We start from the raw sequence: 12,191 nt of genomic DNA on the forward strand, positions 1-12,191 counted from the left end.
TTTGAGCATTCCCTGTGAGACCAGTATTAGTTTCCGATACACCACCGCAGATTCAATGTATTCCTTGGACATACACATTGACGATGAAACACAGAAATCACATCCTAATTAAAAACAAAAGGCACAATGCCGCCTTACGTACAACAATAGAGACTCTTCTTACGGTCGGTGCTTTGAGCATTACCTGTGAGACCAGTATTAGTTCCCGATACACCACTCCAGGTTCAATGTATTCCTTGGACATACTCATTGACGATGAAACACTGAAATTACATCGGAATTAAATACAAAAGGAACAATGCCGCCTTAACTGCAAGATGAGTGAGACTTCTTAGAGTCTGTGCTTTGATCCTTTGTACTGTGAGACCAGTATTAGTTTCCGATACACCATTGCAGGTTCAATGTATTCCTTGGACCTTCGCATTGACGATGAAACATAGAAATCGAATCGGAACTAAATACAAAAGGTACAATGCCGCAATAAGTACAAGAATAGAGACTCTTCTTACAGTCGGTGCTTTGAGCATTCCCTGTGAGACATGTATTAGTTTCCGATACACCACAGCAGGTTCAATGTATTCCTTAGACATACACATTGACGATGAAACACTGAAATTACATCGGAATTAAATACAAATGGCACATTGCCACCATAAGTGCAAGAATAGAGACTCCTCTTACAGTCGGTGCTTTGAGCATTCCCTTTGAGACCAGTATTAGTTTCCGATACACCACTGCAGGTACAATGTTATCCTTAGACATACACATTGTCGATGAAACACAGAACTCGCATCGGAATTAAATACAAAAGGCACAATGCCACCTTTCGTACAAGAATAGAGACACTTCTTACAGTCGGTGCTTTGAGCATTCCCTGTGAGACCAGTATTAGTTTCCGATACACCACTCCAGGTTTAAAAGTTTTCCCTGGACATACTCATTGACGATGGAACACTGAAATTACATCGGAATTAAATACAAAAGGAACAATGCCGATATAACTGCAAGGTGAGTGAGACTTCTTAGAGTCTGTGCTTTGATCCTTTCCTGTGAGACCAGTATTAGTTTCCGATACACCACTGCAGGTTCAATGTATTCTTTGGACCTTCGCATTGACGATGAAACACAGAAATCATATCGGAATGAAATACAAAATGCACAATGCAGCCTTAAGTACAAGAATAGAGCCTCTTCTTACAGTCGGTGCTTTGAGCATTCCCTGTGAGACCAGTATTAGTTTCCGATACACCACAGCAGGTACAGTGTATTCCTTGTACCTTCACATCGACGATGAAACACAGAAATCGCATCGGAATTAAATACAAAAGGCACAATGCCGCCTTAAGTACAAGAATAGAGACTCTTCTTACAGTCGGTGCTTTGAGCATTACCTGTGAGACCAGTATTAGTTTCCGATACACCACTCAAGGTTCAATGTATTCCTTGGAAATACTCATTGACGATGAAACACTGAAATTACATCGGAATTAAATACAAAAGGAACAATGCCGCCTTAACTGCAAGATGAGTGAGACTTCTTAGAGTCTGTGCTTTGATCCTTTCTACTGTGAGACCAGTATTAGTTTCCGATACACCACTGCAGGTTCAATGTATTCCTTGGAACTTCGCATTGACGATGAAACACAGAAATCGAATCGGAACTAAATACAAAAGGCACAATGCCGCAATAAGTACAAGAATAGAGACTCTTCTTACAGTCGGTGCTTTGAGCATTCCCTGTGAGACATGTATTAGTTTCCGATACACCACAGCAGGTTCAATGTATTCCTTAGACATACACATTGACGATGAAACACTGAAATTACATCGGAATTAAATACAAATGGCACATTGCCACCATAAGTGCAAGAATAGAGACTCCTCTGACAGTCGGTGCTTTCAGCATTCCCTCTGAGACCAGTATTAGTTTCCGATACACCACTGCAGGTACAATGTATTCCTTAGACATACACATTGCCGAAGAAACACTGAAATTACATTGGAATTAAATACAAAAGTCACAATGCCGCCATAAGTAAAAGAATAGAGACTCTTCTTACAGTCGGTGCTTTGAGCATTCCCTGTTAGACCAGTATTAGTTTCCGATACACCACCGCAGGTTCAATGCATTCCTTGGACACACACATTGTCGATGAAACACAGAACTCGCATCGGAATTAAATACACAAGGCACAATGCCACCTTTCGTACAAGAATAGAGACTCTTCTTACAGTCGGTGCTTTGAGCATTCCCTGTGAGACCAGTATTAGTTTCCGATACACCACTCCAGGTTCAATGTTTTCCCTGGACATACTCATTGACGATGAAACACTGAAATTACATCGGAATTAAATACAAAAGGAACTATGCCGATATAACTGCAAGGTGAGTGAGACTTCTTAGAGTCTGTGCTTTGATCCTTTCCTGTGAGACCAGTATTAGTTTCCGATACACCACTGCAGGTTCAATGTATTCTTTGGACCTTCGCATTGACGATGAAAACAGATATCATATCGGAATGAAATACAAAAGGCACAATGCAGCCTTAAGTACAAGAATAGAGACTCTTCTTACAGTCGGTGTTTGAGCATTCCCTGTGAGACCAGTATTAGTTTCCGATACACCACTGCAGATTCAATGTATTCCTTGGACATATACATTGACGATGAAACACAGAAATCACATCGGAATTAAAAACAAAAGGCACAATGCCGCCTTACGTACAAGAGGAGAGACTCTTCTTACGGTCGGTGCTTTGAGCAGTACCTGTGAGACCAGTGTTAGTTTCCGATACGCCACTCCAGTTTCAATGTATTCCTTGGACATACTCATTGACGATGAAACACTGAAATTACATCGGAATTAAATACAAAAGGAACAATGCCGCCTTAACTGCAAGATGAGTGAGACTTCTTAGAGTCTGTGCTTTGATCCTTTGTACTGTGAGACCAGTATTAGTTTCCGATACACCATTGCAGGTTCAATGTATTCCTTGGACCTTCGCATTGACGATGAAACATAGAAATCGAATCGGAACTAAATACAAAAGGTACAATGCCGCAATAAGTACAAGAATAGAGACTCTTCTTACAGTCGGTGCTTTGAGCATTCCCTGTGAGACATGTATTAGTTTCCGATACACCACAGCAGGTTCAATGTATTCCTTAGACATACACATTGACGATGAAACACTGAAATTACATCGGAATTAAATACAAATGGCACATTGCCACCATAAGTGCAAGAATAGAGACTCCTCTTACAGTCGGTGCTTTGAGCATTCCCTTTGAGACCAGTATTAGTTTCCGATACACCACTGCAGGTACAATGTTATCCTTAGACATACACATTGTCGATGAAACACAGAACTCGCGTCGGAATTAAATACAAAAGGCACAATGCCACCTTTCGTACAAGAATAGAGACACTTCTTACAGTCGGTGCTTTGAGCATTCCCTGTGAGACCAGTATTAGTTTCCGATACACCACTCCAGGTTTAAAAGTTTTCCCTGGACATACTCATTGACGATGGAACACTGAAATTACATCGGAATTAAATACAAAAGGAACAATGCCGATATAACTGCAAGGTGAGTGAGACTTCTTAGAGTCTGTGCTTTGATCCTTTCCTGTGAGACCAGTATTAGTTTCCGATACACCACTGCAGGTTCAATGTATTCTTTGGACCTTCGCATTGACGATGAAACACAGAAATCATATCGGAATGAAATACAAAATGCACAATGCAGCCTTAAGTACAAGAATAGAGCCTCTTCTTACAGTCGGTGCTTTGAGCATTCCCTGTGAGACCAGTATTAGTTTCCGATACACCACAGCAGGTACAGTGTATTCCTTGTACCTTCACATCGACGATGAAACACAGAAATCGCATCGGAATTAAATACAAAAGGCACAATGCCGCCTTAAGTACAAGAATAGAGACTCTTCTTACAGTCGGTGCTTTGAGCATTACCTGTGAGACCAGTATTAGTTTCCGATACACCACTCAAGGTTCAATGTATTCCTTGGAAATACTCATTGACGATGAAACACTGAAATTACATCGGAATTAAATACAAAAGGAACAATGCCGCCTTAACTGCAAGATGAGTGAGACTTCTTAGAGTCTGTGCTTTGATCCTTTCTACTGTGAGACCAGTATTAGTTTCCGATACACCACTGCAGGTTCAATGTATTCCTTGGAACTTCGCATTGACGATGAAACACAGAAATCGAATCGGAACTAAATACAAAAGGCACAATGCCGCAATAAGTACAAGAATAGAGACTCTTCTTACAGTCGGTGCTTTGAGCATTCCCTGTGAGACATGTATTAGTTTCCGATACACCACAGCAGGTTCAATGTATTCCTTAGACATACACATTGACGATGAAACACTGAAATTACATCGGAATTAAATACAAATGGCACATTGCCACCATAAGTGCAAGAATAGAGACTCCTCTGACAGTCGGTGCTTTCAGCATTCCCTCTGAGACCAGTATTAGTTTCCGATACACCACTGCAGGTACAATGTATTCCTTAGACATACACATTGCCGAAGAAACACTGAAATTACATTGGAATTAAATACAAAAGTCACAATGCCGCCATAAGTGCAAGAATAGAGACTCTTCTTACAGTCGGTGCTTTGAGCATTCCCTGTTAGACCAGTATTAGTTTCCGATACACCACCGCAGGTTCAATGCATTCCTTGGACACACACATTGTCGATGAAACACAGAACTCGCATCGGAATTAAATACACAAGGCACAATGCCACCTTTCGTACAAGAATAGAGACTCTTCTTACAGTCGGTGCTTTGAGCATTCCCTGTGAGACCAGTATTAGTTTCCGATACACCACTCCAGGTTCAATGTTTTCCCTGGACATACTCATTGACGATGAAACACTGAAACTACATCGGAATTAAATACAAAAGGAACTATGCCGATATAACTGCAAGGTGAGTGAGACTTCTTAGAGTCTGTGCTTTGATCCTTTCCTGTGAGACCAGTATTAGTTTCCGATACACCACTGCAGGTTCAATGTATTCTTTGGACCTTCGCATTGACGATGAAAACAGATATCATATCGGAATGAAATACAAAAGGCACAATGCAGCCTTAAGTACAAGAATAGAGACTCTTCTTACAGTCGGTGTTTGAGCATTCCCTGTGAGACCAGTATTAGTTTCCGATACACCACTGCAGATTCAATGCATTCCTTGGACATATACATTGACGATGAAACACAGAAATCACATCGGAATTAAAAACAAAAGGCACAATGCCGCCTTACGTACAAGAGGAGAGACTCTTCTTACGGTCGGTGCTTTGAGCAGTACCTGTGAGACCAGTGTTAGTTTCCGATACGCCACTCCAGTTTCAATGTATTCCTTGGACATACTCATTGACGATGAAACACTGAAATTACATTGGAATTAAATACAAAAGAAACAATGCCGCCTTAACTGCAAGATGAGTGAGACTTCTTAGAGTCTGTGCTTTGATCCTTTCTACTGTGACACCAGTATTAGTTTCCGATACACCACTGCAGGTTCCATGTATTCCTTGGACCTTCGCATTGACGATGAAACACGAAATCGAATCGGAGCTAAATACAAAATGCACAATGCCGCAATAAGTACAAGAATAGAGACTCTTCTTACAGTCGGTGCTTTGAGCATTCCCTCTGAGACCAGTATTAGTTTCCGATACACCACTGCAGGTTCAATGTATTCCTTAGACATACACATTGACGATGATACACTGAAATTACATCGGAATTAAATACAAATGGCACAATGCCGCCATAAGTGCAACAATAGAGACCCCTCTTACAGTCGGTGCTTTTAGCATTCCCTGTGAGACCAGTCTTAGTTTCCGATACTCCACTCCAGGTACAATGTATTCCTTGTACCATCACATTGACTATGAAACACAGAAATCGCATCGGAATTAAATACAAAAGGCACAATGCCGCCTTAAGTACAAGAATAGAGACTGTTCTAACAGTCGGTGCTTTGAGCATTCCCTGTGAGACCAGTATTAGTTTCTGATACACCACTGCAAGTTCAATGTATTCCTTGGACATACACATTGACGATGAAACACAGAAATCGCATCGGAATTAAATACAAAAGGCACAATGCCGCCTTACGTACAAGATTAGAGACTCTTCTTACAGTCGGTGCTTTGACCATCCCCTGTGAGACCATTATTAGTTTCTGATACACCACTGCAGGTTCAATGTATTCCTTGGACATACACATTGACGATGAAACACTGAAATTACATCGGAATTAAATACAAAAGGAACAATACCGCCTTAACTGCAAGATGAGTGAGACTTCTTTAAGTCTGTGCTTTGATCCTTTCCTGTGAGACCAGTATTAGTTTCCGATACACCACTGCAGGTTCAATGTATTCCTTGGAACTTCGCATTGACGATGAAACACAGAAATCGCATCGGAACTAAATACAAAATGCACAATGCCGCAATAAGTACAAGAACAGAGACTCGTCTTACAGTCGGTGCTTTGAGCATTTCCTGTGCGACCAGTATTAGTTTCCGATACACCACTGTAGGTTCAATGAATTCCTTAGACATACACATTGACGATGAAACACTGAAATTACATCGGAATTAAATACAAAAGGCATAATGCCGCCATAAGTGCAAGAATAGAGACTCTTCTTACAGTCGGTGATTTGAGCTTTCCCAGTGAGACCAGTATTAGTTTCCGATACACCACTGCAGGTTCAATGTATTCCTTAGACATACACATTGCCGAAGAAACACAGAAATCACATCGGAATTACATACAAAAGGCACAATGCCGCCTTACGTCTTACGTACAAGAATAGAGACTCTTCTTACGGTCCGTGCTTTGAGCATAACCTGTGAGACCAGTATTAGTTTCCGATACACCACTCCAGGTTCAATGTATTCCTTGGACATACTCTTTGACGATGAAACACTGAAATTACATCGGAATTAAATACAAATGGCACAATGTCGCCAAGGGTGCAAAAATAGAGACTCCTCTTACAGTCGGTGCTTTGAGCATTCCCTGTGAGATCAGTATTAGTTTCCGATACATCACAGCAGGTACAATGTATTCCTTGTACCTTCACATTGATGATGAAACACAGAAATCGCATCGGAATTAATTACGAAAGGCACAATACCGCCTTAAGTACAAGATTAGAGACTCTTCTAACAGTCGGTGCTTTGAGCATTCCCAGTGAGACCAGTATTAGTTTCTGATACACCACTGCAGGTTCAATGTATTCCTTGGACATACACATTGACGATGAAACACAGATATCGCATCGGAATTAAATACAAAAGGCACAATGCCGCCTTACGTACAAGAATAGAGACTCTTCTTACAGTCGGTGCTTTGAGCATTACCTGTGAGACCAGTATTAGTTTCCGATACACCACTCAAGGTTCAATGTATTCCTTGGACATACTCATTGACGATGAAACACTGATATTACATTGGAATTAAATACAAACGGAACGATACTGCCTTAACAGCAAGATGAGTGAGACTTCTTTGAGTCTGTGCTTTGCTCCTTTCCTGTGAGACCAGTATTAGTTTCCGATACACCAATGCAGGTTCAATGTATACCACGGACCTTCGCATTGACGTTGAAACACAGAAATCGCATCGGAACAGAATTCAAAATGCACGATGCCGCAATAAGTACAAGAATAGAGACTCTTCTTACAGTCCGAGCTTTGAGCATTCCCTGTGAGACCAGTATTAGTTTCCGATACACCACTGCAGGTTCAATGAATTCCTTAGACATACACATTGACGATGAAACACTGAAATTACATCGGAATTAAATACAAAAGGCACAATGCCGCCTTAAGTACAAGAATAGAGACTCTTCTTACAGTCGGTGCTTTGAGCATTCCCTGTGAGACCAGTATTAGTTTCCGATACACCACCGCAGGTTCAATGCATTCCTTGGACATACACATTGACGATGAAACACAGAACTCGCATCGGAATTAAATACAAAAGGCACAATGCCGCCTTTCGTACAAGAATAGAGACTCTTCTTACAGTCGGTGCTTTGAGCATTCCCTGTGAGACCAGTATTAGTTTCCGATACGCCACTCCAGGTTCAATGTTTTCCCTGGACATACTCATTGACGATGAAACACTGAAATTACATCAGAATTAAATACAAAAGGAACAATGCCGATATAACTGCAAGGTGGGTGAGACTTCTTAGAGTCTGTGCTTTGATCCTTTCCTGTGAGACCAGTGTTAGTTTCCGATACACCACTGCAGGTTCAATGTATTCCTTGTACCTTCGCATTGACGATGAAACCCAGAAATCATATCGGAATGAAATACAAAAGGCACAATGCCGCCTTAAGTACAAGAATAGAGACTCTTCTTACAGTCGGTGTTTGAGCATTCCCTGTGAGACCAGTATTAGTTTCCGATGCACCACTGCACATTCAATGTATTCCTTGGACATACACATTGACGATGAAACACAGAAATCACATCGGAATTAAATACAAAAGGCACAATGCCGCCTTACGTACAAGAATAGAGACTCTTCTTACGGTCGGTGCTTTGAGCATTACCTGTGAGACCAGTATTAGTTTCCGATACACCACACCAGGTTCAATGTATTCCTTGGACATACTCATTGACGATGAAACACTGAAATTTCATCGGAATTAAATACAAAAGGAACAATGCCGCCTTAACTGCAAGATGAGTGAGACTTCATAGAGTCTGTGCTTTGATCCTTTCCTGTGAGACCAGTATTAGTTTCCGATACACCACTGCAGGTTCAATGTATTCCTTGGACCTTCGCATTGACGATGAAACACAGAAATCGCATCGGAACTAAATACAAAAGCACAATGCCGCAATAAGTACAAGAATAGGGACTCTTCTTACAGTTGGTGCTTTGAGCATTCCCTTTGGGACCAGTATTAGTTTCCGATATTCCACTGCAGGTTCAATGTATTCCGTAGACATACACATTGACGATGAAACACTGATATTACATCGGAATTAAATACATAAGGCAAAATGCCGCCATACGTGCGAGAATAGAGAATCTTCTTCCAGTCGGTGCTTTGACCATTCCCTGTGAGACCAGTATTAGTTTCCGATACACCACTCCAGGTTCAATGTATTCCTTGGACACACTCATTGACGATGAAACACTGAAATTACATCGGAATTAAATACAAAAGGCACAATGTCGCCAAGGGTGCAAAAATAGGGACTCCTCTTACAGTCGGTGCTTTGAGCATTCCCTGTGAGATCAGTATTAGTTTCCGATACACCACAGCAGGTACAATGTATTCCTTGTACCTTCACATTGACGATGAAACACAGAAATCGCATCGGAATTAAATACAAAAGGCACAATGCGGCTTTAAGTACAAGAATAGAGACCCTTCCTACAGTCGGTGCTTTGAGCATTCCCTGTGAGACCAGTATTAGTTTCCGATACACCACTGCAGGTTCAATGAATTCCTTAGACATACACATTGACGATGAAACACTGAAATTACATCGGAATTAAATACAAAAGGCACAATGCCGCCTTAAGTACAAGAATAGAGACTCTTCTTACAGCCGGTGCTTTGAGCATTCCCTGTGAGACCAGTACTAGTTTCCGATACACCACCGCAGGTTCAATGCATTCCTTGGACATACACATTGACGATGAAACACAGAACTCACATCGGAATTAAATACAAAAGGCACAATGCCGCCTTTCGTACAAGAATAGAGACTCTTCTTACTGTCGGTGCTTTGAGCATTCCCTGTGAGACCAGTATTAGTTTCCCATACACCACTCCAGGTTCAATGTTTTCCCTGGACATACTCATTGACGATGAAACACTGAAATTACATCGGAATTAAATACAAAAGGAACAATGCCGATATAACTGCAAGGAGAGTGAGACTTCTTAGAGTCTGTGCTTTGATCCATTCCTGTGAGACCAGTGTTAGTTTCCGATACACCACTGCAGGTTCAATGTATTCCTTGGACCTTCGCATTGACGATGAAACACAGAAATCGCATCGGAACTAAATACAAAAGCACAATGCCGAATAAGTACAAGAATAGGGACTCTTCTTACAGTTGGTGCTTTGAGCATTCCCTTTGGGACCAGTATTAGTTTCCGATATTCCACTGCAGGTTCAATGTATTCCTTGGACCTTCACATTGACGATGAAACACACACATCGCATCGGAATTAAATACAAAAGGCACAATGCGGCTTTAAGTACAAGAATAGAGACCCTTCCTACAGTCGGTGCTTTGAGCATTCCCTGTGAGACCAGTATTAGTTTCCGATACACCACTGCAGGTTCAATGGATTCCTTGGACATACACATTGACGATGAAACACAGAAATCGAATCGGAATTAAATACAAAACGCACAATGCCGCATTACGTAAAAGAATAGAGACTCTTCTTACAGTCGGTGCTTTGAGCATTCCCTGTGAGACCAGTATTAGTTTCCGATACACCACTCCAAGTTCAATATATTCCTTGGACATAGTCATTGACGATGAAACACTGAAATTACATCGCTATTAAATACAAAAGGAACAATGCCGCCTTAACTGAAAGATGAGTGAGACATCTTAGAGTCTGTGATTTGATCCTCTCCTGTGAGACCAGTATTAGTTTCCGATACACCACTGCAGGTTCAATGTATTCCTTGGACCTTCACATTGACGATGACACACAGAAATCGCATCGGAATTAAATACAAAAGGCACAATGCCGACATAAGTGCAAGAATAGAGACTCTTCTTACAGTCGGTGCTTTCAGCTTTCCCACTGAGACCAGTATTAATTTCCGATACACCACTGCAGGTTCAATGTATTCCTTAGACATACACATTGTCGAAGAAACACTGAAATTACATCGGAATTAAATACAAAAATCACAATGCCGCCATAAGTGCCAGAATAGGGACTCTTCTTACAGTCGGTGCTTTGAGCATTCCCTGTGAGATCAGTATTAGTTTCCGATACACCACTGCAGGTACAATGTATTCCTTGGACCTTCACATTGACGATGACACACAGCAATCGCATCGGAATTAAATACAAAAGGCACAATGCCGCCTTAAGTACAAGAATAGAGACTCTTCTTACAGTCGGTGCTTTGAGCATTCCCTGTGAGACCAGTATTAGTTTCCGATACACCACCGCAGGTTCAATGCATTCCTTGGACATACACATTGACGATGAAACACAGAACTCGCATCGGAATTAAATACAAAAGGCACAATGCCGCCTTTCGACAAGAATAGAGACTCTTCTTACAGTCGGTGCTTTGAGCATTCCCTGTGAGACCAGTATTAGTTTCCGATACACCACTCCAGGTTCAATGTTTTCCCTGGACATACTCATTGACGATGAAACACTGAAATTACATCGGAATTAAATACAAAAGGAACAATGCCGATATAACTGCAAGGTGAGTGAGACTTCTTAGAGTCTGTGCTTTGATCCTTTCCTGTGAGACCAGTGTTAGTTTCCGATACACCACTGCAGGTTCAATGTATTCCTGGGACCTTCGCATTGACGATGAAACCCGGAAATCATATCGCAATGAAATACAAAAGGCACAATGCCGCCTTAAGTACAAGAATAGAGACTCTTCTTACAATCGGTGTTTGAGCAATCCCTGTGAGACCAGTATTAGTTTCCGATACACCACTGCACATTCAATGTATTCCTTGGACATACACATTCACGATGAAACACAGAAATCACATCGGAATTATATACAAAAAGCTCAATGCCGCCTTACGTACAAGAATAGAGACTCTTCTTACGGTCGGTGCTTTGAGCATTACCTGTGAGACCAGTATTAGTTTCCGATACACCACACCAGGTTCAATGTATTCCTTGGACGTACTCATTGACGATGAAACACTGAAATTACATCGGAATTAAATACAAAAGGAACAATGCCACCTTAACTGCAAGATGAGTGAGACTTCATAGAGTATGTGCTTTGATCCTTTTCTGTGAGACCAGTATTAGTTTCCGATACACCACTGCAGGTTCAATGTATTCCTTGGACCTTCGCATTGACGATGAAACACAGAAATCGCATCGGAACTAAATACAAAAGCACAATGCCGCAATAAGTACAA

This window comes from Schistocerca americana, chromosome 5 (genome assembly GCF_021461395.2).
Source record: "Schistocerca americana isolate TAMUIC-IGC-003095 chromosome 5, iqSchAmer2.1, whole genome shotgun sequence".
Taxonomy (NCBI): domain Eukaryota; kingdom Metazoa; phylum Arthropoda; class Insecta; order Orthoptera; family Acrididae; genus Schistocerca; species Schistocerca americana.